This window comes from Leucoraja erinacea, chromosome 20, assembly GCF_028641065.1.
Source record: "Leucoraja erinacea ecotype New England chromosome 20, Leri_hhj_1, whole genome shotgun sequence".
Taxonomy (NCBI): Eukaryota; Metazoa; Chordata; class Chondrichthyes; order Rajiformes; family Rajidae; genus Leucoraja; species Leucoraja erinaceus.
The window spans coordinates 2,056,315-2,084,217 of NC_073396.1; the positions used below are offsets into that span (position 1 = coordinate 2,056,315).

General features: G+C 46.8%; 1 protein-coding gene across 3 annotated transcripts in view; it reads right to left on the bottom strand.

Annotated features, from left to right (window-relative positions):
• Positions 1–27,903, bottom strand: part of rbfox1 (RNA binding fox-1 homolog 1) — an 899,382-nt gene that overhangs the window by 413,836 nt on the left and 457,643 nt on the right. For 2 of the 3 annotated variants that reach the window (XM_055651004.1, XM_055651005.1), the window contains exon 3: positions 6,988–7,061. The exons of the other annotated variant lie outside the window; for it this stretch is intronic. The gene's annotated coding sequence lies outside the window, so the exon portion shown is untranslated. The remainder of the gene's footprint in view (positions 1–6,987; positions 7,062–27,903) is intronic. 3 annotated transcript variants of the gene reach the window in all.

The following is a 27,903-nucleotide window of genomic DNA, read 5'->3' on the forward strand; positions in this document are numbered from 1 at the left end:
ATAGCTGGGGTCCCAGCACTGAGCCTTGCGGTACCCCACTAGTCACTGCCTGCCATTCTGAAAAGGACCCGTTTACTCCTACTCTTTGCTTCCTGTTTGCCAGCCAGTTCTCTATCCACATCAATACTGAACCCCCAATACCGTGTGCTTTAAGTTTGTATACTAATCTCTTATGTGGGACCTTGTCGAAAGCCTTCTGGAAGTCCAGATATAACACATCCACTGGTTCTCCCTTATCCACTCTACTAGTTACATCCTCGAAAAATTCTATAAGATTCGTCAAACATGATTTACCTTTCATAAATCCATGCTGACTTTGTCCAATGATTTCACCACTTTCCAAATGTGCTGCTATCCCATCTTTAATAACTGATTCTAGCAGTTTCCCCACTACCGACGTTAGACTAACTGGTCTGTAATTCCCCATTTTCCCTCTCCCTCCCCTCTTAAAAAGTGGGGTTACGTTTGCTACCTGCCAATCTTCAGGAACTACTCCAGAATCTAAAGAGTTTTGAAAGATTATTACTAATGCATCCACTATTTCTGGGGCTACTTCCTTAAGTACTCTGGGATGCAGCCTATCTGGCCCTGGGGATTTATCGGCCTTTAATCCATTCAATTTACCTAACACCACTTCCCGGCTAACCTGGATTTCACTCAGTTCCTCCAACTCCTTTGACCCCCGGTCCCCTGCTATTTCCGGCAGATTATTTATGTCTTCCTTAGTGAAGACAGAACCAAAGTAGTTATTCAATTGGTCCGCCATGTCCTTGTTCCCCATGATCAATTCACCTGTTTCTGACTGCAAGGGACCTACATTTGTTTTAACTAATCTTTTTCTCTTCACATATCTATAAAAGCTTTTGCAGTCAGTTTTTATGTTCCCTGCCAGTTTTCTTTCATAATCTATTTTCCCTTTCCTAATTAAGCCCTTTGTCCTCCTCTGCTGGTCTCTGAATTTCTCCCAGTCCTCTGGTAGGCTGCTTTTTCTGGCTAATTTGTACGCTTCATCTTTTGTTTTGATACTATCCCTGATTTCCCTTGTTATCCACGGACGCACTACCTTCCCTGATTTATTCTTTTGCCGAACTGGGATGAACAATTGTTGTAGTTCATCCATGCAGTCTTTAAATGTCTTCCATTGCATATCCACCGTCAACCCATTAAGAATCAATCGCCAGTCAATCTTGGCCAATTCACGTCTCATACGCTCAAAGTCACCTTTCTTTAAGTTCAGGACCCTTGTTTCTGAATTAACAATGTCACTCTCCATTCTAATGAAGAACTCAACCATATTATGGTCACTCTTGCCCAAGGGGCCACGTACAACAAGATTGCTAACTAACCCTTCCTCATTACTCAATACCCAGTCTAGAATAGCCTGCTCTCTCGTTGGTTCCTCTACATGTTGGTTTAGATAACTATCCCGCATACATTCCAAGAAATCCTCTTCCTCAGCACCCCTGCCAATTTGATTCACCCAATCTATATGTACATCATTGCTGATCTATCTCTCCCTCCTAACCCCTTTCCCCACAACCCCTGACACTGTCACTACTCATCACCCAGTATTATTGATTATTAATTTCTGTATTAATTTGTATTATTGATTATAATAGATTTATCTGCGTGTGTTGTTTTATAGACCCCATTAAGCTGCAGCAAGTAAGAATTTCATTGTCTCATTGCCGGTGTACAAGCCAATTAAACATTTCAGACTTGACAGTAATGTGAGCATTTGCAGCCATTAAAATGTTGATGATTCTCTGTGAAAGATTTACAAGCCTGATGTTCAGAGAACAAAGACAGTGAAGATGTTCTCCTGAAACCACATTGTTAAAAGTTGCTAGAAATGTTCAGTTTTGATCGACAACAGACAATAGGAGCAGGAGAAGGCCATTCGGCCCTTCGAGCCAGCACCGCCATTCAATGTGATCATGGCTGATCATCCCCAATCAGTACCCCGTTCCTGCCTTCTCCCCATATCCCCTGGCTCCGCTATCTTTAAGAGCCCTATCTAGCTCTCTCTTGAAAGTATCCAGAGAACCGGCCTCCACCGCCCTCTGAGGCAGAGAATTCCACAGACTCACAACTCTCTGTGTGAAAAAGTGTTTCCTCATCTCCGTTCTAAATGGCTTACCCCTTATTCTTAAACCCCTGGTTCTGGACTCCCCCAACATCGGGAACATGTTTCCTGCTTCTAGCGTGTCCAAACCCTTAATAATCTTATGTGTTTCGATAAGATCCCCTCTCATCCTTCTAAACTCCAGAGTATACAAGCCCAGCCGCTCCATTCTCTCAGCATATGACAGTCCCGCCATCCCGGGAATTAACCTGGTGAACCTACGCTGCACTCCCTCAATAGCAAGAATGTCCCTCCTCAAATTAGGGGATCAAAACTGCACACAATACTCCAGGTGTGGTCTCACTAGGGCCCAGTACAACTGCAGAAGGACCTCTTTGCTCCTACAGAGCTGATAGAGTAGATCAGGAGACGGTATTACCAATTGGCAGCAGGCTGGTTATCAGAGAACACAGATTTAAAATGACAGGTAGAATAACCAAATGCAAGAGAAAAAAATAATTTTTCGAGCAGTAAGTGATTACGTGTGGGATTGAAATAAGAATAATAGATAATAGACAATAGGTGCAGGAGTAGAGGCCATTCGGCCCTTTGAGCCAGCACCGCCATTCAATGTGATCATGGCTGATCATCCCCAATCAGTACCCCGTTCCTGCCTTCTCCCTATATCTCCTGACTCCGCTATCTTCAAGAGCCCTATCTAGCTCTCTCTTGAAAGCATCCTGAGAACCGGCCTCTCAGGTGAAGGCAGGTAAGGGGGAAGCCATTTAGAACGGAGATGAGGAAACACTTTTTCTCACAGACAGTGGTGAGTCTGTGGAATTCTCTGCCTCAGAGGGCGGTGGAGGCCGGTTCTCTGGATACTTTCAAGAGAGAGCTAGATAGGGCTCTTGAAGATAGTGGAGTCAGGGGAATGGCCTCATTCTGCTCCTACGACTTGTGTATTTAAGAGTTTGCGTTTGGCCCGGCAGAGAGGATTTCATGTCCGATATCTGCAGGGGAGCAAATGCCTCGGAAAACCGAAGCAGTCCTTTGTAGGAACGTCTCTGGATGTTGAGAGATGCAGCGTCTGACAGTTTTGAAATGGTAAGCATTCCCATCTGATGTGTCTCTGAGATTTGATTTTGAAAGTACACTCCATGAATATTTAATTTGTTATATGTTGTGAATGGTTACTGAGTGTGCATTTTTTCTTCCTTTCTCTCTCTCTCTCTCTCTCTCTCTCTCTCTCTCTCTCTCGCTCTCTCTCTCTCTCTCTCACACTCTCGAAGGTAGACAAAAATGCTGGAGAAACTCAGCGGGTGAGGCAGCATCTATGGAGCGAAGGAATAGGTGACGTTTCGGGTCGAGACCCTTCTGGGAGTAGGCCATTCGGCCCACCGAGTCCGCATCTACCAGCGATCCCCGCACATTAACCCTATCCTACACACATAGAAACATAGAACATAGACATAGAAAATAGGTGCAGGAGTAGGCCATTCGGCCCTTCGAGCCTGCACCGCCATTCAATATGATCATGGCTGATCATCCAAAATCAGTATCCCGTACCTGCCTTCTCACCATACCCCCTGATCCTTTTAGCCACATGGGCCACATCTAACTCCCTCTTAAATATAGCCATTGAACTGTGGCCTCAACTACATTGAAGGGCCGAATGGCCTACTTCTGCACCTATTTTCTATGTTTCTATGTTTCTTCAGACTCTGCAGTTCTTTCTTAAACCTCTCTCTCCCCCTGGCTCTCTCTCTCTCTCTCGAATCTCTCTCTCTCTCTCTCTCTCTCTTTTCTCTCTCTCTCTCTCTCTCTCTTCTCTCTCTCTCTCTCTCTCTCTCTCCCTCTCTCTCCACCTCTCAAAACTCCCCCTCCCCCCCTCTCTCTCTCTCTCTCTCTCTCTCTCTCTCTCTCTCACACACACACACACACACGTATAAAATGTAGTACTTCAACTAATAGCTAAAAGCAAAACAAAATTTGTAATTAGAGCTTTTAAAATCCTGCTCATTTGCTTTTCTTAGGTAAAATCAAACACACACACACACACACAGATTAAAAGCAATCAGCTACTTGAATCCTCAGTTCTAATGTTCAGTCTTATTGTGGTTAATAATTAAAACATCCACATTCTACTCTCAACACAGTTTAGGTGATAATCAGGTGAGATCATTAATATTAACAAGCTTCTGCGACTCATTTCTGTCATTAATGAATTTAATTACATGGAGGAAAGGTACTGTGGATCACATTCTTTGGAGACAGTCCACACAATGCTGGAGTAACTCAGCGGGACAGGCAGCATCTCTGGAGAGAAGGAATGGGTGATGTTTCGGGTCGAGACCCTTCTACAGACTGAGACCCAGGGGAGAGGGAGACCTAGAGATACGGGAGGTGGACAAAAATGCTGGAGAAACTCAGCGGGTGAGGCAGCATCTATGGAGCGAAGGAATAGGTGACGTTTCGGGTCGAGACCCGTAAGGGTCTCGACCCGAAACGTCACCTATTCCTTCGCTCCATAGATGCTGCCTCACCCGCTGAGTTTCCAGAAGGGTCTCGACCTGAAACGTCACCTATTCCTTCGCTCCATAGATGCTGCCTCACCCGCTGAGTTTCCAGAAGGGTCTCGACCCGAAACGTCACCTATTCCTTCGCTCCATAGATGCTGCCTCACCCGCTGAGTTTCCAGAAGGGTCTCGACCCGAAACGTCACCTATTCCTTCGCTCCATAGATGCTGCCTCACCCGCTGAGTTCCTCCAGCATTTTTGTCCACCTTTGATTTTTCCAGCATCTGCCAGTTCTTTCGGAAGCAACTCTTAGAGATATGGAAGAGTCAAGTGTGAAAAGGGGGATGTTGTCCAAGGAAATGGAGCACGGATCATTGTTGAGTGATGGGGAAGGTGACATCGAGGTGTAGGAACGGTAATATTTAATCAGGAGGGCAGTGAAACTAGTCGGAGAACTGGGATGGGTGAGGGAGAGAGAGAGACTTGAAGTTAGAGAAGTCTATCTACACACCGCTGGGTTGTAAGCTGCCCAAGGGAAATATGAGGTATTGTTCCTCCAATTTGCGTTACGCCCTTTGGCTCCTTCTGAAGAATCCTCCATAGATAAGGAGGCTCAAGAATTGAGTCATAAGGTCATTTCAGTGATAGGGGTAGAATTAGGCCATTCGGCCCATCACGTCTACTACGCCATCCAATCACAGCTGATCTATCTCTCCCTCCTAACCCCATTCTTCTCCTGCCTTCTCCACATAACCTCTGACACCCGTACTAATCAAGAATCTATCCATCTCTGCCTTAAAAATATCCATTGACTTGTGGCCTCCACAGCCGTCTGTGGCAAAGAATCCCACAGATTCACCACCCTCTGGCTAAAGATAGAAACATAGAAACATAGAAATTAGGTGCAGGAGTAGGCCATTCGGCCCTTCGAGCCTGCACCGCCATTCAATATGATCATGGCCGATCATCCAACTCAGTATCCCGTACCTGCCTTCTCTCCATACCCCCTGATCCCCTTAGCCACAAGGGCCACATCTAACTCCCTCTTAAATATAGCCAATGAACTGTGGCCTCGACTACCCTCTGTGGCAGAGAGTTCCAGAGATTCACCACTCTCTGTGTGAAAAAAGTTCTTCTCATCTCGGTTTTAAAGGATTTCCCCCTCATCCTTAAGCTGTGACCCCTTGTCCTGGACTTCCCCAACATCGGGAACAATCTTCCTGCATCTAGCCTGTCCAACCCCATTAAGAATTTTGTAAGTTTCTATAAGATCCCCTCTCAATCTCCTAAATTCTAGAGAGTATAAACCAAGTCTATCCAGTCTTTCTTCATAAGACAGTCCTGACATCCCAGGAATCAGTCTGGTGAACCTTCTCTGTACTCCCTCTATGGGAGAGCAGATATTCCTCCTCATCTCCATCCTAAAAGAACGTCCTTTAATTCTGAGGCTGTGACTGGTCCTGGACTCTCCCACTAGTGGAAACGGTGAGACAGAATGGAAACAGGCCCTTCGGTCCAACTTGCCCATACTGGCCAACATGTCCCATCTACACTCGTCCCATCTACCTGCGTTTGGCCCCAACCCCCCCCCCCCCAGAGGAGCTCAGTGGGTCAGGCAGCATCTGTGGAGGGAATGGACAGGTGGCATTTTGGGTGGAGGCCAGGACTCCTCCACGATGGTCCAGTTGTAATCATGTCCCACGCAAACTTCACACGTGGAATGTGTGGAAACAAATTCATGCAATTTACAGCAAAGGTTCGCAAATTTCTATTGTTGGGTATTCCACCAACATTGTACCATGTGGCACTGTGAATAGTGGCAGAACACATCCATTATCTAGGCTGGGCAAGTGCCCAAAGATGCCCCAAACATCACGTGTGGCTGACTGATCATTTCAAGGAGGGACACGCAATAATGCCCGTAACCATACATGCACGCGTGTCAACAAACATTCACACGCATGCTGGCGTGCACACGTACACGTGCAAACACTCACATCTGCACGCACACACAACATGCATGAACACGCACTCACATCCGCGCGCGCGCACACGCACGCCACATGCAAAAACACACACGCGCACATGCTCAGATGCGAACATGCGTGCACACACACACACACACACACACACACACACATGCAAAAACCCGCACACACACCATGCACAAACACACACACACACCACCCCCACCACCCACACGCAAAAACCCGCACACACAACATGCACTCACGTCCGCGCGCGCACACGCACACCACATGCAAAAACACACACGCACACATGCTCAGATGCGAACACGCGTGCACACACACACTCACACGCACACACACACGCACACCCACACATGCACACGCACAGCTTCTCTGCTTGAAAAAATATATATATATTCACTCAGTAAAGTTTACCTGGGGAAAGTTTGAGGGACTTTGTCTTCCAGCTTGGCTTCAAATAAATGTGACTTTTTTTTAAGCAGCAGTTGCTGGAATAAAGAGAGATGTTTAATGAGTATCGTGGGCTGAAGATTACTGATGCAGCCAGGGTAATTAGATTGGCTGCATATGTGCTGGCTTCACTATTGAGATTCAGTTGCAGTTTACAGGACCTCAACTCGGTGTAAAAATACAAGGCGACTTCACATGAAAAGCATTCGGAGATCAAACCGACAGTTCTACCAAACCCTGAGAGCTGGGACACTTAATTTCAGATGGAACTGCAAACCTACAGGATCACTTCATAGTTAAATCTCCATTCAAGTAAAAAAAAAAAATGGGAGCTTCTACTGATGTTTATTGTAAAAATATTTAACATAATATTAAAGATCAGCTCTCACATGCAAGAAGTGATGAGTCTGATGATACTCTCTAGAATTTAGGAGATTGAGAGGGGATCTTATAGAGACTTACAAAATTCTTAAGGGGTTGGACAGGCTAGATGCAGGAAGATTGCTCCCGATGTTGGGGAAGTCCAGGACAAGGGGTCACAGCTTAAGGATAAGGGGGAAAAAAACCGAGGGTAAGTCGAGGCCAGGAACAGTTCATTGAGGCTATATTTAAGAGGGAGTTAGATGTGGCCCTTGTGGCTAAGGGGATCAGAGGGTATGGAGAGAAGGCAGGTACGGGATACTGAGTTGGATGATCAGCCATGATCATATTGAATGGCGGTGCAGGCTCGAAGGGCCGAATGTCCTCTACTCCTGCACCTATTGTCTATGTTTCTATGAGGTGGGAAGTAAGCTTTTTAATGATAGCGCTAACCACAGACCCTTGCTGCTTATCGCCACAGACAACTTGTGCGTTCAATACAGTGTAAATAATTCAATGGTCTCATTCCCACAGAAGGGCAACACTAATTTTTGTGGAGGTGAAAGTGTTTCTCTGCCATTCCATTGTTCCTTATTCCATTCGCTTTTGTGCCAGGGGTTATGGGGAGAAGGCAGGAGAATGGGGTCTAGAGGGAAGAGATGGATCAGCCTCGATTGAATGGCGGAGTGGAGTTGATGGGATGTGGGAGGAAACCGGAGCACCCGGAGGCAGCGTGGAAACAGGCCCTTCGGCCCAACTTGTCCACACTGGCCAACATGTCCCAGCTACACTAGTCCCACCCGCCTGCGTTTGGCCCTTATCCCTCCAATCCTGTCCTATCCATGTACCTGTCTAACTGTTTCTTAAATGATGGGATAGTCCCAGCCTCAACTACCTCCTCTGGCAGCTCGTTCCATACACCCACCACCCTTTGTGTGGAAAAGGTTACCCTTCAGATTCCTATTAAATCTTTTACCTTTCACCTTGAACCTATGTCCTCTGGTCCTCAATTCCCCTACACATAGAAACATAGAAATTAGGTGCAGGAGTAGAGGCCATTCGGCCCTTCGAGCCTGCACCGCCATTCAATATGATCATGGCTGATCATCCAACTCAGTATCCCGTACCTGCCTTCTCTCCATACCCTCTGATCCCCTTAGCCACAAGGGCCCCATCTAACTCCCTCTTAAATATAGCCAATGAACTGGCCTCAACTACCCTCTGCGGCAGAGAGTTCCAGAGATTCACCACTCTCTGCGTGAAAAAAGTTCTTCTCATCTCGGTTTTAAAGGATTTCCCCCTCATCCTTAAGCTGTGACCCCTTGTCCTGGACTTCCCCAACATCGGGAGCAATCTTCCTGCATCTAGCCTGTCCAACCCCTTAAGAATTTTGTAAGTTTCTATAAGATCCCCTCTCAATCTTCTAAATTCTAGAGAGTATCTCCTCCAGGCAGCTCGTTCCATACACCCACCACCCTTTGTGTGGAAAAGGTTACCCTTCAGATTCCTATTAAATCTTTTACCTTTCACCTTGAACCTGTGTCCTCAATTCCCCTACTCTGGGCAAGAGACTCTGTGCATCCACTGGAGCATTTGGAGAAAACCCACGCAGGTCACGGGGAGAACGTACAAACTCCGTACAGGCAGCGCCCGTAGCCAGGATTGAACCCGGGTCTCTGGCGCTGTGAGGCAGCAACTCTACCACTGCGCCACCGTGCCACCTTAAACCATGTACCAGTCCAAGTGTCTTTTAAATGTTATTGTACCAACCTCAACTACCTCCTCCGGCAGCTCGTTCCGTACACCCACATTCACACTCTGTGTGAAAAGGTTTCTCCTCAGGTTCCTATTAAATCTTTCCCCTCTTATCTTTAACCAATGCCCTCCAGTTTTTAATTCCCCATACAGGATAAAATATTTGTGCATTCTCTCCATCCATTCACCTCATTATTTTATACCTCTATGTGATCACCCCTCAGTTCCAAGGAGTCAATTCCTCGTCCTCCCAATCTCTCTCTGTAGCTCAAGCCCTCAAGTCCTGGCAATATCCTCGTAAATCTACTCTGCACTCTTTTCAATTTACCTCTCGGACTACAATCCTTACAAGTCCTGCACTTGCAAATCCTTGTGCAGTAAAGTTTTACTGAGTTAGAAACATAGAAACATAGAAACATAGAAATTAGGTGCAGGAGTAGGCCATTCGGCCCTTCGAGCCTGCACCGCCATTCAATATGATCATGGCTGATCATCCAACTCAGTATCCCGTCCCTGCCTTCTCTCCATACCCCCTGATCCCCTTAGCCAAAAGGGCCACATCTAACTCCCTCTTAAATATAGCCAATGAACTGTGGCCTCAACTACCCTCTGTGGCAGAGAGTTCCAGAGATTCACCACTCTCTGTGTGAAAAAAGTTCTTCTCATCTCGGTTTTAAAGGATTTCCCCCTTATCCTTAAGCTGTGACCCCTTGTCCTGGACTTCCTCAACATCGGGAACAATCTTCCTGCATCCAGTTGTATGCAAAGCACAGAATTTCATTGGATCCAGTCACAGCTAGAAACTGCCAGATGCTGCCTCACAGCGCCAGAGGCCCCGTGTTCGATCGCGGTGGCGCAGCGGTAGAGTTGCTGCCTCGCAGCGAATGCAGCGCCGGAGACCCAGGTTCAATTCCGACTGTATACGGAGTTTGCACGTTCTCCCCGTGACCTGCGTGGGTTTTCCCCGAGATCTTCGGTTTCCTCCCACACTCCAAATACGTGCAGGTTTGTAGGTTAATTGGCTTGGCGTAAATGTAGAAATTGTTCCTAGTGGGTGTAGGATAGTGTTAATGTGCGGGCATCGCTGGTCGGCACGGACTCGGTGGGCCGAAGGGCCTGTTTCCACGTTGTACAGGTGCCTCTAAACTAAAAGTCAAGAGAGAGTCCAGAGTGTTTTAGTTTCCAGATCGAACAATGAAATTCTTACTTGCTGCAGCACAACAGAATATGTAAACATTGTACTCTGTAAACAATATGATCAATGTCCCCAGTGTGTGTGGGATAGTATTAGTGTGCGGGGATCGCTGGTCGGCACGGACTCGGTGGGCCGAAGGGCCTGTTTCGGTGCTGTATCTCTAAACTAAAACCGAAACTATGCGACAAGGAGTGTTTAAGAAAGAACTGCAGATGCTGGAAAAATCGAAGGTAGACAAAAATGCTGGAGAAACTCAGCGGGTGAGGCAGCATCTATGGAGCGAAGGAATAGGTGATGTTTTGGGAAACTTACAAAATTCTTAAGGGGTTGGACAGGCTAGATGCAGGAAGATTGCTCCCGATGTTGGGGAAGTCCAGGACAAGGAGTCACAGCTTAAGGATAAGGGGGAAATCCTTTAAAACCGAGATGAGAAGAACTTTTTTCACACAGAGAGTGGTGAATCTCTGGAACTCTCTGCCACAGAGGGTAGTCGAGGCCACAGTTCATTGGCTATATTTAAGAGGGAGTTAGATGTGGCCCTTGTGGCCAAGGGGATCAGAGGGTATGGAGAGAAGGCAGGTACGGGATACTGAGTTGGATGATCAGCCATGATCATATTGAATGGTGGTGCAGGCTCGAAGGGCCGAATGGCCTCTACTCCTGCACCTAATTTCTATGTTTCTATGTTTCTATGAAACTCAACGGGTGAGGCAGCATCTATGGAGAGAAGGAATAGGTGAGGTTTCGGGAAACTTAACGGGTGAGGCAGCATCTATGGAGTGAAGGAATAGGTGACGTTTCGGGTCGAGACCCTTCCGGGTCGAGACCCGAAACGTCACCTATTCCTTCGCTCCATAGATGCTGCCTCACCCGCTGAGTTTCTCCAGCATTTCTGTCCACCCTCTATGCAACAAGGAGGTACCAGTGGCCTGCAGAACCTATGGTACAATTAGCCGCGTGAATCTTGCTTCAAGCAGCTTTGGCAAAGGTGGTGAGCCAGATGCACTTTAGCGGGGCAAGTAGGACCACTTCATGAGAATGTCCGTCGCGGGTCCGTAGGAGTTCGTGGATGTCCCGTAGCGGCTCGTACGAGTAAAAAGTAACCATTTTTTTCATCGCGAGTATTTTTTTTACTTGTGGACATTTTTCACAGAGTTGAAAAAAACGTCATTAGTTTACCGTATTTCCCGAGTACCTACCGCTACTCGTACGAGACGCACCATCCTGGTCACACACTCAACTCCCCGCTACCATCAGGTAGAAGGTACAGGAGCCTGAAGACTGCAACGACCAGGTTCAGGAATAGCTACTTCCCCACAGCCATCAGGCTATTAAACCTGGCTCGGACAAAACTGACTATTAATAACCCATTATCTGTTATTTGCACTTTATCAGTTTATTTGTTCATCTGTGTATATAAATCAGAGCATTGAGTATAGAAGTTGGGATGTAATGTTAAAATTGTACAAGGCATTGGTGAGGCCAATTCTGGAGTATGGTGTACAATTTTGGTCGCCTAATTATAGGAAGGATGTCAACAAAATAGAGAGAGTACAGAGGAGATTTACTAGAATGTTGCCTGGGTTTCAGCCACTAAGTTACAGAGAGAGGTTGAACAAGTTAGGGCTTTATTCTCTGGAGCACAGAAGGTTAAGGGGGGACTTGATAGAGGTTTTTAAAATGATGAGAGGGATAGACAGAGTTGACGTGGATAAGCTTTTCCCACTGAGAGTAGGGAAGATTCAAACAAGGGGACATGACATGAGAATTAAGGGACTGAAGTTTAGGGGTAACATGAGGGGGAACTTCTTTACTCAGAGAGTGGTAGCTGTGTGGAATGAGCTTCCAGTGAAGGTGGTGGAGGCAGGTTCGTTTTTATCATTTAAAAATAAATTGGATAGTTATATGGATGGGAAGGGAATGGAGGGTTATGGTCTGAGTGCAGGTAGATGGGACTAGGGGAGATTATGTGTTCGGCACGGACTAGAAGGGTCGAGATGGCCTGTTTCCGTGCTGTAATTGTTATATGGTTATATGGTTATATATTTATACAATGGTATATGGACACACTGATCTGTTCTGTAGTCAATGCCTACTATGTTCTGTTGTGCTGAAGCAAAGCAAGAATTTCATTGTCCTATACAGGTGACACATGACAATAAACTCACTTGATTCTTGAATCTACGAGACATCCACAAACTCTTATGGACCAGCGACGGGACATTCTCTGAGTTCGAATCAGGGGAAAACCTCGTACAGTGGGACAGGCCCTTAAGCAGGATGGCGGAGAGAATACAGAACAGCTGTAACGTTGGAACAGAGAAGGAGAAAGCCCTTTCACAGCCAGTACTGCATTCCCAGCCACTGGCCTGATACTAATGGCCACGCAAAATAAAATGCATCACAACGAACTTCCGCATCTGCAGTCCAGCCAATAACGCATTTATTCTTGCGCTGCTCGTGTTCAAAGGTCAACTTTTCCTGACATGGACAGATGCATTCTTTAAAAAAAAAAATTAAGGCTTAAATGAAAGGAAGGCAGATGTTAACAGCTCAGCAGTTTCCCTGTTGCTGGTTGAATCCATATTCAAATGTCGGGTTGGAATCGCCTGCTCACAGTTAATTGATTTCAATGGGAAAAGAAAGCTTTGCAGCAGAATCATCCAGCAGCGGTAATATGAGCTCTCGAGGAGAAAGAGTCTTAGAACCAAAGTCAAAGACAGGTTGGGATTCAGTCTGTTCTTTCAGCATCTTAAGAAACAATTCCTCAGAGGGAAGCAGTGAGGCAGTTTTGTTTTGGAGTTAGGGCTGAAGACTTGTATTAGTGTGGGCCTTCCTTGCCCATTCTCAGTGGTTTATCATTGATATGCGCTTTGTAGCAGAGTGGGGATGTGACACTGTGGAGTTGCTGCCTCATCCTGGGTCCCATCCAGACTACGGGTGCTGTCTGCGCGGAGTTTGCACGTTCTCCCCGTGACCTGCATTGGTTTTCTCCGGGATCTTCGGTTTCCTCCCGCATTCCAAAGACGTGCAGGTTAATAAGGTTCAAGATCAAGATTCAAGATTCAATTTAATTGTCGTTTGAACCCCTTGAGGTCCAAACGAAATGCCGCTTCTGCAGCCATACATTACAAACAAATAGACCCAAGACACAACATCATTTACATAAACATCCATCACATCGCTGTGATGGAAGGCCAAAAAAACTTATCTCTCCACTGCACTCTCCACCCCCTCGATGTCAGAGTCAAAGTCAAAGCCCCCGGCTGGCGATGGCGATTGTCCCGCGGCCATTAAAGCCACGCCGGGTGGTGCGAGGTCGCACACCGGGTCTTGATGTTAGAGCCCCCGGCGTGCGCTCGCAGAGTCCCGCGGCCATTCCAAGCCGCGCGGGGCGGTGCTGTGAGGCCCCGCTCCAGGAGCTCTTCGACCCCGCAACTCGGGCGGGAGAAGTCGCCGTTGCAGGAGCCCTGAAAAGCGGTCTCCCTCCAGGGACCCGCGGGCTCCCGGTGCCGCCGTCCGCCAGACCCGCAGTTGCAGCCTCCGAATCTCCGGAGGTCGGGCCGCAGCAGCAGCAGCGCTCCACCACCGCTCCACCCGCTCTGGACTCGGCCAGCTCCGCGACGGTGAGGTGAGTCGGCACCAGAGCCCCCGGTCTTCTCCTGTTGGAGGCCGCTCCACGTTGCAGCCCCAACGACAACGGAGACCCGACAAAGAAAAGGTCGGGTCTCCCGTGCAGGGAGAGATTTAAAAGTTACCCCCTCCCTCCCACCCCACCACACCCCCCCACACACACACCCCAACAAAAAAAAAAAAAAACTACACAAAAACACAGACAAAAAATAATAAAAAACGCGGACGGGCTGCAGAGGCCGCTGCTGATGAGAGTCGCGCCGCCTACCGAATTAATTGGCTTGGTATCGTTTTAAATTGTCTCCAGTTACAAAGCTCTTTGGTAACCCTCGGACTATCCTTGATCGGATTTTGTGGCTCCACCTTGCAGTTCAGTATTCAGTAATGTCATTTTAACTGAGTACTTACATACACAAGATGACACGAAAAAAAATGTTTCTCAATCAGTTCCCTTCAGTGCAGTTAATAAAAAAACAGAATAAATACATATAGCTTTAAAAATTAAACACTAAACGTTATTTCCCTACCTATACACGTGAATGGATTTTAGAACGGAGACGAGGAAACACTTTTTCTCACAGAGAGTGGTGAGGCACTGGATGGTGGAGGCCGGTTCTCTGGATATTTTCAAGAGAGAGCTAGATAGGGCTCTTAAAGATAGTGGAGTCAGGGGATATGTGGGGAGAAGGCAGGAACGGGGTACTGATTGGGGATGATCAGCCGTGATCACATTGAATGGCGGTGCTGGCTCGAAGGGCCGAATGGCCTCTACTCCTGCGCCTGTTGTCTATTGTTGTGTGAACTCATTGTTTTATAAGGTAGACAAAAATGCTGGAGAAACTCAGCGGGTGCAGCAGCATCTATGAAGCGAAGGAAAGGCAATAGGAAATAGGCAACGTTTCGGGCCGAAACCCTTTGGGTTTCGGCCCGAAACGTTGCCTATTTCCTTCGCTCCATAGATGCTGCTGCACCCGCTGAGTTTCTCCAGCATTTTTGTCTACCTTCGATTTTTCCCGCATCTGCAGTTCCTTCGTTAAACATTGTTATAGACAATGGACAGTAGGTGCAGGAGTAGGCCATTCGGCCCTTCGAGCCAGCACCGCCATTCAATGTGATCATGGCTGATCATCCCCAATCAGTACCCCGTTCCTGCCTTCTCCCCATATCCCCTGACTCCGCTATCTTTAAGAGCACAGGTTTGGAGGGATACGGGCTGAACGCAGGCAGGTGGGACTAGTGTAGCCAGGACATGTTGGCCGGTGTGGGCAAGCTGGGCTGAAGGGCCTGTTTCCACGCTGCATGAGAAACATAGAAACATAGAAAATAGGTGCAGGAGTAGAGGCCATTCGGCCCTTCGAGCCTGCACCGCCATTCAATATGATCATGGCTGATCATCCAACTCAGTATCCCGTACCTGCCTTCTCTCCATACCCTCTGATCCCCTTGGCCACAAGGGCCACATCTAACTCCCTCTTAAATATAGCTATTACTCGAGAACTAAACCTGCAAAGAGAATGTTTGAACGCAAATCTTTTCGGCTAAACTTGTGGCTCTGGATTTTATTTAATTTTAAGTTTTCAATGTCCATGTCACTGCAATAATGGATTGAAACTTTGCGGGGGAAAGAGTCCTCCAGGTGTCTGCTGCATCTGAGTAAGTGTACCGTTGACATTTGTGACGATGAGCAGAAATGAGCGATTATTCCATTTAATGATGAGCAGCCCTGGGGGATAACGAGATCTTGCTACCTATCGTGCCTCCACTCGTATCACCGTCTCCTGTGTCGAAGTCTGTGTCGAAGTCTGGAGATCATAAGATACACGGGAGAAGAATTAGGCCATTCGGCCCATCGAGTCTGCTCCGCCACTCAATCATGCCCGATCCATTTTTTCCCTCTCAACCACATTCTCGCTAGCGGGACATTTGCTGCTAGAGACCCGGGTTCGGCCCTGACTACGGGCACTGTCTGTACGGAGTTTGCATGTTCTCCCCGTGCCCTGTGTGGGCTTTCTCCTGGTGCTCCAGTTTCCTCCCACATTCCAAAGTCCTTGGGAAGAGAGAAAGGGTTTGGAGGGATATGGGACAAACGCGGGCATGTGGGACTGACATAGATGGGGCGTCTTGTCTTGGTCAGCAGACACATTAGGATGAACGACCTGATTCTGTGCTGTTTTACTGTGATCTCTCTCCGCAACATGTCTCTGCTACAGTCTAGGCGCTGAGATAGTATAGCTGGGCCAAATGGCCTGGCAACAGAATGGGAGAAGCATCTGGATTGGATCTTCACTCCATCAACCTGAATGGTTTAATACATTGATGTGGAAGTTAAATTAATACGTGATAGGAGCAGAATGAGGCCATTCGGCCCATCAAGTCTACTCCGCCATTCAATCATGGATGATCTATCTCTCCCTCCTAACCCCATTCTCCTGCCTTCTCCCCATAACCCCTGACACCCGTACTAATCAAGAATCTATCTATCTCTGTCTTAAAAATATCCACTGACTTGGCCTCCACAGCCGTCTGTGGCAAAGAATTCCACAGATTCACCACCCTCTGACTAAGGAAATTCCTCCGCATCTCCCTAAATGTCTGTCCTTTAATTCTGAGGCTGTGACCTCTAATCCTTGACGCACCCACTAGTGCAAACATCCTCCTAGCATCCACTCTATCCAGACCCTTCAGTAGATCACACAACAGACAATAGACAATAGGTGCAGGAGTAGGCCATTCGGCCCCTCGAGCCAGCACCGCCATTCAATGTGATCACGGCTGATCATCCCCAATCAGTACCCCGTTCCTGCCTTCTCCCCATATCCCCTGACTCCGCTATCTTTAAGAGCCCTATCTAGCTCTCTCTTGAAAGTATCCAGAGAACCTGCCTCCACCGCCCTCTAAGGCAGAGAATTCCACAGACTCACCACTCTCTGTGTGAAAAAGTGTTTCCTCATCTCCGTTCTAAATGGCTTACCCCTTATTCTTAAATTGTTGCCCCTGGTTCTGGACTCCCCCGACATCGGGAATGTTTCTGCCTCTAGCGTGTCCAAACCCTTAATAATCTTATATGTTTCAATAAGATCCCCTCTCATAGAAACATAGAAACATAGAAATTAGGTGCAGGAGTAGGCCATTCGGCCCTTCGAGCCTGCACCGCCATTCAATATGATCATGGCTGATCATCCAACTCAGTATCCCGTACCTGCCTTCTCTCCATACCCCCTGATCCCCTTAGCCACAAGGGCCACATCTCACTCCCTCTTAAATATAGCCAATGAACTGTGGCCTCGACTACCCTCTGCGGCAGAGAGTTCCAGAGATTCACCACTCTCTGTGTGAAAAAAGTTCTTCTCATCTCGGTTTTAAAGGATTTCCCCCTTATCCTTAAGCTGTGACCCCTTGTCCTGGACTTCCCTAACATCGGGAACAATCTTCCTGCATCTAGCCTGTCCAACCCCTTAAGACTCATCCTTCTAAACATGCCCATTTGAATTTTCTTTCAAACAGGTCAGTATTATACTCCACACATTTTTTGAAAAGTATTTAAAGCACTTGACCAGGCAACTATAGTTTCTACTTGACATTTAAAGTTAATTATACAGAAGGAAATAGCAACAGCGTTTTGAACAAGGACGTCTTAATAGATATTAATGTGTTCTTTTTCTATAAAAAGGTATTCATGTCCAAACCATTTTCTTCATCAGTGTTCACAATCTTATTACATTTCGTTTTTCCGATCTGAATTACAATAGACCTGCCAATGCATTCATGTTAAGAATATTTTCCTCATTTGTAAGACTTAAGTAACTCTCAGGAAATATTAAATGTAATTATGATGAAACAAAATAGGTGGCGTTTCGGGTCGAGACCCTTCTTCAGACCCGAAACGTCACCCATTCCTTCTCTCCAGAGATGTTGTCTCACCCGCTGAGTTACTCCAGATTTTTGTGTCTATCTTCAGTTTAAACCAGCATCTGCAGTTCCTTGCTACACAAATTAATAGACAATAGACAATAGATGCAGGGGTAGGCCATTCAGCCCTTCGAGCCAGCACCGCCATTCAATGTGATCATGGCTGATCATCCCCAATCAGTACCCCATTCCTGCCTTCTCCCCATATCCCCTGACTCCGCTATTTTTAAGAGCCCGATCTAGCTCTCTCTTGAAAGTATCCAGAGAACCGGCCTCCACCGCCCTCTGAGGCAGAGAATTCCACACTCACAACTCTCTGGGTGAAAAAGTGTTTCCTCGTCTCCGTTCTAAATGGCTTACCCCTTATTCTTAAACTGTGTGGCCCCTGGTTCTGGACCCCCCCAACATCGGGAACATGTTTCAAATTATGAACTCCACTGATATCTTTACTAAATGTGAGAACATACAGTGCAGGACCAGGCCCTTCGGCCCTCGAGGTCTGTTCTGTACATGATACCAAGGACAACCTTTATCTGCCCACACATAATACATATCCCTCCCTTCCTTGCGTCCATCCAAAAGTCTCTCAAATGTCTCCATAGAAGCTGCCTCCACCCCTAGCAGCAAGTTCCAGGTGAGGCAGAGGTTCACCTGCATCTCCTCCAACCTCATCTATTGCATCCGCTGCTCTAGATGTCAGCAGATCTATATCGGTGAGACCAAGCGGAGGTTGGGCGATCGTTTCGCCGAACACCTCCGCTCGGTCCGCAATAACCAAGCTGACCTCCCGGTGGCTCAGCACTTCAACTCCCCCTCCCACTCCGTAACCGACCTCTCTGTCCTGGGTCTCCTCCATGGCCAGAGTGAGCAACACCGGAAATTGGAGGAACAGCACCTCATATTCCGCCTGGGGAGCCTGCATCCTGGGGGCATGAACATTGAATTCTCCCAATTTTGTTAGCCCTTGCTGTCTCCTCCCCTTCCTCAGCCCTTGGGCTCCTCCTCCTTTTTTCTTTCTTCTCCCCGCCTCCCCCCCCCCTTCCTTCGCACCATGCAAAGAGATGAACAATCTCCACTATAGGAAATAGGTAACGTTTCGGCCCGAAACGTTGCCTGTTTCCTTCGCCTCATAGATGCTGCTGCACCCGCTCAGTTTCTCCAGCTTTTTTGTCTACCTTCCTCCCGTGGCAGCAAGTTCCAGGCACCCACCATCCTTTGTCCAAAAATGTTGCCTTGCTCACCTCCCTTCCACTGGCCCCTCTCACCTTAATGCTATGACCTCTAGTATTCGACATATCCACCCTGGGGAAAATAAAGGTTCTGACTGTCCACCCTATCGACACTTCTCATCATTGTATACACTTCTATCAGAACTTCCTGCATCCCCTGTTGCTCCAGAGAAACCTACCCTAGTCTGTGCAACCTCTCCGTGGAGTTAATATGGGCACCTCATGCCCCTGTCCTACTTAGGCGATTATTTAGACGACTACAGGCGACTAGGCTGCAACCACGTGGTCGTGACATGACGCCTGTATGGTTGTGAGTCGTCTCCTCAGTCGCCCAAAGAATCGTAGCGTCTTTCTGATCGCCGCTGGATTTTCCACGTTGAAACATTTTCGGCGGCAGTTGGTAACCGTGGGTTTGACGCGAATGAGCGTAGCGTGACTTCTCCTGACGTAGGTGCTGACTGCGGTGAATTCCATTGTCGTATTCACCGGCAGTCACCTAAAAAATCGCCTAATGACGCGGGTTTTTCGGCGACCTGCGACGCCTATGACAGGCGCCGGCAGTCACCAACTGCTGTGATATTTATTACCTACTGCTCCTCGGTGCAGGCTCGAAGGGCCGAATGGCCTACTCCTGCACCTATTGTCTATGTTTCTATGTTTCTATCACCATATCACTGATGGGGGCAGAGGAGCAGGGGCCTGGGTGATCATAAATGACAGATCAAGAGTATTTACAACACACTTATTTGTTCGTATTTTCTTTCTTTTTGTTATTTTTTAGTGCGTTAAAAGTTAGTTTTAATGTTCTTCGGGGGGGTTTGTTTTATGTGGGGGGAGGGGATCGGGTGATTTTTTTTTTTCAAGTTCTTACCTTCCCGGAGATGTGATCAATATTTGGGTCACATTCTCCGAGTTCTGCAGCCGACCATCGATGGAGCTGGGAGCTGCCTCGGACTGTCATGAGCCCCACCGCGGGGCGCGGACTTAACATCGGAGCGGATCCCTTGCCTGGGATCGCTCCCACCGCGACCACCATGGAATCACCAACAAGGGCCCGCAATCTCGGGTGAGGCTAGTCGGGAGCTCCAACACCGCGGAAGGTTCGACCAGCCCGAACGCTGCCGGCTACGGGAGTCAAGATCGTCCCGTCAACTGGGGCTCGAGGCCCACGATCGAGGACTTTAAATCTCAACCGCCGGCCTGCGGCCTACACAATCTTGAAGCCGCGGTCTCCGGTGAGGAAAGACTGATCCTGGGCTGGACTCTGGACTCTGGTCCGGTCCACTGGGGGGGGGAATGGAGGAGGACGGCCAAAATTGTTTGTGCCTTCCACCACAGTGATGAATGTTGTGGTGGATGTTTATGTTACATGTTGTGTCCTGTTTATGCATTTTATTATTTTGTTAACCCATCTTTATGGAACTGATTTTTAAATTATGTAAAGCACTTTGGGGTCAATGAAAATTGACTATAAATGTGCTATATAAATAAACTTATTATTATTATTATTATTATTATTATTATTATTATTATTATTATTATTATTGAACAAAAGGAAGAGATTTGAACGTTATTTCACCTTCCATCACAGTGAGGAATGTGTAGGAATGAGTCAGTGGTGGATGTTCATGTTAAAACGTGTGTTTTTATTTGAGTGATCTGTTGCTTTTAAGTGTATTGACGGACCTGGCCAATGAAATGTTGGATAGCATACTTGCCGAATAAAGTGTGATTCTGATTCTTTTTTTTTAATTTATTTTTTTTATTTTTTTTAAATTTTTTTTTGTTTATTTTATTAGAAGTTAATACAGCACAAAACAGTACAGTGGAACCTAATTTTAGGTGCCAACTATGTAATACCGTAATCCATTCTATGTACAACCTCTAGTTTTATGTTATGAGAGGGAAGTAAGCAAGACAAGAAAAATAAAACAATAGAAAGAGGAAAAAGTGGAAAAATAGATGGTAGAGAGTAGAAAAACGTGAAGTGTGTATATAAAAAATAAATTAAATAAATAAAAAAAGGGAAAAGTGGAAAGTAGAAATAGAAGAGAAGGCCCCTTAAAAGAGAATTTTTCAAATCTGTATTCGGAGATGTAGATCTATCCGCGTCATGAACTGAAATCAGCAAACCTTATGGTACCGCTGCATCACATGATTCTAAAAGTTCGATGAAAGGAGACCAACTCCTTAAGAATTGGTCATATTTATCTATTAGTCGGAGTCTCATTTCTTCAAGGCGTGCTATGTCCATCATATTCCTAATCCACATTTTAACAGTTGGTGTGGTTGTATTTTTCCAAAATTTAAGTATCAATTTCTTTCCAATTATTAACCCATAATTAAAAAAAAACATTTTGGTCTTTATTTAAATTGGTGTCTTCTCCTATTATTCCAAATATAATCCATTCCGTTTTGGGTTCTATTCTTGACTTGAAAAGCTTTGTAAATATATCAAATATATCACTCCAAGATTTATTCAACTTTGTACATCCTACAAATGAATGTGTTATATTAGCGTTTTGAAACAAACATTTATCGCATCTGGGAGAGACGTTTGGATAAAATTTATTCAACCTCGTTTTTGAATAATATAGTCTGTGTAATAATTTGAATTGGAATTAAATTATGTTGGATATTTATGTAAAGATCTATCATTCTTATTAATTGCGTTGTGTTCTTTCACTTGTATGGTAACTCAAATATCACTGTGCCTTAATTGATGCATGTAACAATAAATGTGAATCTAATAACATGGATTCCCAAAGCTGTATCGATCTCCGAGTTTCGGCTGACCAATGCTTGCCATTTGCAGGAGTGCTGCAGATTGCCACGTGTAGAAATGTCGGGTGCACTCTCGTCAACTGCATCTTAGACAATGTCCTCTTGATCTAGAAACCACAGCCAGCTGAAGAGCTTACTCACCAGGTGGTCTACAAAACCCCCTTCCGCACACACAAGGAACCGCAGATGCTGGCTTACAAAAATGACACAGAGTGCTGGAGTAACTCAACGGGTCAGGCAGTGTCTCTGGAGAACAAGGGCATGCAAAATTTGGTATGGGATCCTGACCCGAAACGTCACCGATCCATGTTCTCCACAGATGCTGCCTGACCCACTCAGTTACTCCAACATTTATATCTACCTTGTTTTTTTCCTGCATCTGCAGTTCCTCCTTAAACACTAGAATCTTCCGTCTTCACTTACAAATGGCCATTGAACATTCCACAAGGTGACACAAGGAATTGCAGATGCTGGTTTACAGAAAGCTACACAGAGTGCTGGGGTAACTCAGCGGGTCAGGCAGCATCTGTGGAGAACATGGATAGGTGACGTTTTGGATTGAAACCCTTCTTTAGATTGAGGAAATGTCTGAAGAAGAGTCTTGACCCGAAATGTCACCGATTCCAGTTCTCCACAGATGCTGCCTGACCACCTGAGTTACGCCAACACACCGTGAACCGTCACCTATCCATGTTCTCCACAGATGCTGCCTGACCCACTGAGTTACTCCAGCACTCTGTGAAACGTCACCTATCCATGTTCTCCACAGATGCTGCCTGACCCGCTGAGTTACTCCAGCACTCTGTGAAACGTCACCTATCCATGTTCTCCACAGATGCTGCCTGATCCACCGAGTTATGGTGCAGCAGCATCTATGGAGCGAAGGAAATAGGCAACGTTTCGGGCCGAACCTTCTGGAAATAGGCAACGTTTCGAGCCGAAACCCGGAAGGGTTTCGACCCGAAACGTTGCCTATTTCCTTAGCTCCATAGATGCTGCTGCACCCGCTGAGTTACTCCAGCGCTCTGTGAAATGTCACCTATCCATGTTCTCCACAGATGCTGCCTGACCCGCTGAGTTACTCCAGCACTCTGTGCCCTAACCTGTTTGTATTGCCATCAATAGGCCGGCACGGTGGTGCAGCGGGTAGAGTTGCTGCCTCACAGCGCCAGAGACCCGAGTTTGATCCTGATTACGGGCGCTGTCTGTACGGAGTTTGCACGTTCTCCCCGTGACCTGTGTGGGTTTTCACTGCGTGCTCTGGTTTCCTCCCACAATCCAAACACGTACAGGTTTGTAGGCTAGTTGACTTGGTATAATTGTCAATTGTTTTTTTTATTTTATTAGAAGTTAATACAGCACAAAACAGTACAGTGGAACCTAATTTTAGGTGCCAACTATGTAATACCGTAATCCATTCTATGTACAACCTCTAGTTTTATGTTATAAGAAGGAAGTAAGCAGGACAAGAAAAAGAGAACAATAGAAAGGGGAAAAAGTGGAAAAATAGATGGTAGAGAGTAGAAAAACGTGAAGTGTGTATATAAAAAATAAAAAAAGGAAGAGAGAAAGTGGAAAGTAGAAATAGAAGAGAAGGCCCCTTAAAAGAGAATTTTTCAAATCTGTATTCGGAGATGTAGATCTATCCGCGTCATGAACTGAAATCAGCAATCCTTACGGTGATTCTGATTCTGAGATGAAAAGATCGGCGTGCGGTGCCAGGACCACTCGCCTGTGTGTGTGTGGGGTCCACAGAGATGGTCCCTACGCCACCAAGCCCCTGACATTAGCCACGCTGCTCTGCAGAGATTAGAAGCACCCAGTTGAATCTCTGTGTGTTGGAGATGGAGAATTGGAGCAAGACTCACCCCCAGGGCCTCCTTCCTGCTTCCTGCTCTTTTCAGCTGTCGGCACGGGCAACAACCTGGATAAAGGTTGTCTACCTGACATTTCACAAGTAATTGGTGCAAAAAAAAAAGAAAGCAATTTCATATTCTCATGCATATTTAATAGCGTTGTGTAAAATGTCAACTCCAGATGATGTGGCCTTGGTGGACATGGAAAATGGGGGCTATTGAACCATAATGTAATAAAGTATATGGGACAGATCAGCACACCAGGCTATGCTCTGTACTTCATGCCCTGGGTGAAATTGGCTTTCTGGTTCAGCTGTCTGGTTAGCTAGTGCCTGATTCTCCATTCTGCCGACTTCATCTAATATGATGCATACCAGACTCCCCACCATGTCCGAGGAAGGGTCCCGACCCGAAACGTCACCTATCCATGTTCTCCACAGATGCTGCCTGACCCGCTGAGTTACTCCAGCACTCTGTGAAACGTCACCTATCCATGTTCTCCACAGATGCTGCCTGACCCACTGAGTTACTCCAGCACTCTGTGAAACGTCACCTATCCATGTTCTCCACAGATGCTGCCTGACCTGCTGAGTTACTCCAGCACTCTGTGAAACATCACCTATCCATGTTCTCCACAGATGCTGCCTGACCCGCTGAGTTACTCCAGCACTCTGTGAAACGTCACCTATCCATGTTCTCCACAGATGCTGCCTGACCCACTGAGTTACTCCAGCACTCTGTGAAACGTCACCTATCCATGTTCTCCACAGATGCTGCTGCACCCGCTGAGTTACTCCAGCACTCTGTGAAACGTCACCTATCCATGTTCTCCACAGATGCTGCCTGACCCGCTGAGTTATGGTGCAGCAGCATCTATGGAGCTAAGGAAATAGGCAACGTTTCGGGCCGAACCTTCTGGAAATAGGCAACGTTTCGGGCCGAAACCCGGAAGGGTTTCGGCCCGAAACGTTGCCTATTTCCTTAGCTCCATAGATGCTGCTCCACCCGCTGAGTTACTCCAGCACTCTGTGAAACGTCACCTATCCAGGGACCAGGGACAAAAGTTTAGGGGTAACATGAGGGGGAACTTCTTTACTCAGAGAGTGGTAGCTGTGTGGAATGAGCTTCCAGTGAAGGTGGTGGAGGCAGGTTCGATTTTATCATTTAAAAATAAATTGGATAGTTATATGGACGGGAAAGGAATGGAGGGTTATGGTCTGAGTGCAGGTAGTGGGACTAGGTGAGAGTAAGTGTTCGGCCCGGATTAGAAGGGCCGAGTGGCTGGAGAAACTCAGCGGGTGCAGCAGCATCTATGGAACAAAGGAAATAAGCAAGGTTTCGGGCCGAACCCCTTCTTCAGGCAGCAGCATCTATGGAGCGAAGGAAATATGAAGAAGGGTTTCGACCCGAAACGTTGCCTATTTCCTTCTCTCCATAGATGCTGCTGCACCCGCTGAGTTTCTCCAGCATTTTTGTCTACCTTTGTGCAAATTGTGTTGGGTCTTGGTTCTTTACTTGAGTGTGTGACTGCAGAAACCACATTTCGTTTGAACCTCAATGAGGTTCAAATGACAACGAATAAATTGTATCATCGTATCATTATGTATTTATGTTGGGGAGTTATTCAGCCCCATCTGCTTTCACTTTTTGTCAAAATATTATTGAGTTTAAAGTGATTGTGTTTTGTACAAACACATATCAGACATCCACAGGGAACTAGATTGGATTGATGCTGAACAAAGACATCTCATTTGTACCTACAGACCCACACACTCATGCATATAGAACAGCAATATTAAACATTCAATAAATTTAGTTAATTTTTGAGGTGCTGGTTTGTTGTGTGGTGTGTGGCACATTACAAATAGCTCATTTAATTTAGTTTTGTTTATTTTTTGTCGCATGCAGAGAATTAAAGTGAATTGCATGATCTGGATGTTACTGATTGGGGTAGACTGATTAGTGCTGGAGAAACTCAGCGGGTGCGGCAGCATCTATGGAGCGGAGGAAATAGGCAACGTTTCGGGGCGAAACCCTTCTTCAGACTGAACATCAACTGATTGGGGATGACCGGAAGGCATTGCAGAGGGTGGTGAAAATTGCCCAACGCATCACCGGTTCCTCGCTCCCCTCCATTGAGTCTGTCCAAAGCAAGCGCTGTCTGCGGAGGGCGCTCAGCATCGCCAAGGACTGCTCTCACCCCAACCATGGACTGTTTACCCTCCTACCATCCGGGAGGCGCTACAGGTCTCTCCGTTGCCGAACCAGCAGGTCGAGGAACAGCTTCTTCCCGGCGGCTGTCACTCTACTCAACAACGTACCTCGGTGACTGCCAATCACCACCCCCCCCGGACACTATTATTATTTATTCAAATCGTTTGCTATGTCGCTCTTCCAGGGAGATGCTAAATGCATTTCGTTGTCTCTGTACTGTACACTGACAATGACAATTAAAATTGCATCTGAATCTGAATCTGAATCTGAATCAGCCATGATCACATTGAATGGCGGTGCTGGCTCGAAGGGCCGAATGGCCTCCTCCTGCACCTACTGTCGATTGTTATCTAGTCAAATCACACTGTACTTGAGTACAATATAAGATCCTCTTTCAGTTTAGCATAGTTTAGTTTAGAGATACAGCGCGGAAACAGGCCCTTCGGCCCACCGAGTCCGTACTGACCAGCGATCCCCGCACACTAACACTATCCCACACACACTAGGGACAATTTACATTTACGCCAAGCCAATTAACCTGCAAAGCCGCACGTGTTTGGAGCGTGGGAGGAAACCGGAGCACCACGCGGTCACGGGGAGAACGTACAAACTCCATACAGACAGCGCCCGTAGTCAGCTTGAAGCCCGGGTCTTTGGCGCTGTGAGGCAGCGACTCTACCTCTGCGCCACGGCGCTTTTCATGGAACCAATCATTTTGCAGCCACGTTATCCCAGGCTTTTGTGGTTATAACTTATTGATCCTGTATCTTCCCAGAACTGAGATAGCCATATTTGGACAGACCTGACCTCGGGAGCTGTCTGTGGGGAGTTTGCACGTTCTCCCCGCGACCACGTGCGAGTTCACGTGGGTTTTCTCCGGGTGCTCCGGTTTCCTCCCACAATCCAAAGATTGGGGAGTGCAGAGACGGTTCACCAGACTGATTCCTGGGATGTCAGGACTGTCTTATGAAGAAAGACTGGATAGACTTGGTTTATACTCTCTAGAATTTAGAAGATTGAGAGGGGATCTTATAGAAACTTACAAAATTCTTAAGGGGTTGGACAGGCTAGATGCAGGAAGATTGTTCCCGATGTTGGGGAAGTCCAGGACAAGGGGTCACAGCTTAAGGATAAGGGGGAAATCCTTTAAAACCGAGATGAGAAGAACTTTTTTCACACAGAGAGTGGTGAATCTCTGGAACTCTCTGCCACAGAGGGTAGTTGAGGCCAGTTCATTGGCTATATTTAAGAGGGAGTTAGATGTGGCCCTTGTGGCTAAGGGGATCAGAGGGTATGGAGAGAAGGCAGGTACGGGATACTGAGTTGGATGATCAGCCATGATCATATTGAATGGCGGTGCAGGCTCGAAGGGCCGAATGGCCTACTCCTGCACCTAATTTCTATGTTTCTATGTTTCTAAGACGTCCAGGTTGGTAGGTTCATTGGCTTTGGTGAATGGTAAATTGTCCCTAGTGTGTAGGATAGTGTTAGTGCGTGGGGTGAGCACTGGTCAGCGCGGACTCGGTGGGCCGAAGGGCCTGTTTCCGCGCTGTATCTCTAAAGTCTAAAAGGAAAAGACTGGGGGTACAAAACTAACGCTACACAATTTCTCTACTCATGCATTAAAGGGACACGCTAACCTTCAGATACAAAACTGACAGCTGTAAATATTAGATAGACACAGAAAGCTGGAGTAACTCAGCGGGACAGGCAGCATCTCTGGAGAGAAGGAATGGGTGACGTTTCAGGTCGAGACCCTTCTTCAGACTGAAAGTCAAGGGGAAAGTGGAACGAGAGATACAGACGATGATGTAGAGAGATATAGAACAATGAATGAAAGATATGGAGAAAGGTAACGATGAGAAAGGAAACTTGCCGTTGTTCGCTGTTTGCTAGGTGAGAACGAGAAGCTGGTGTGACTTGGGTTGGGGAGGGATGGAGAGAG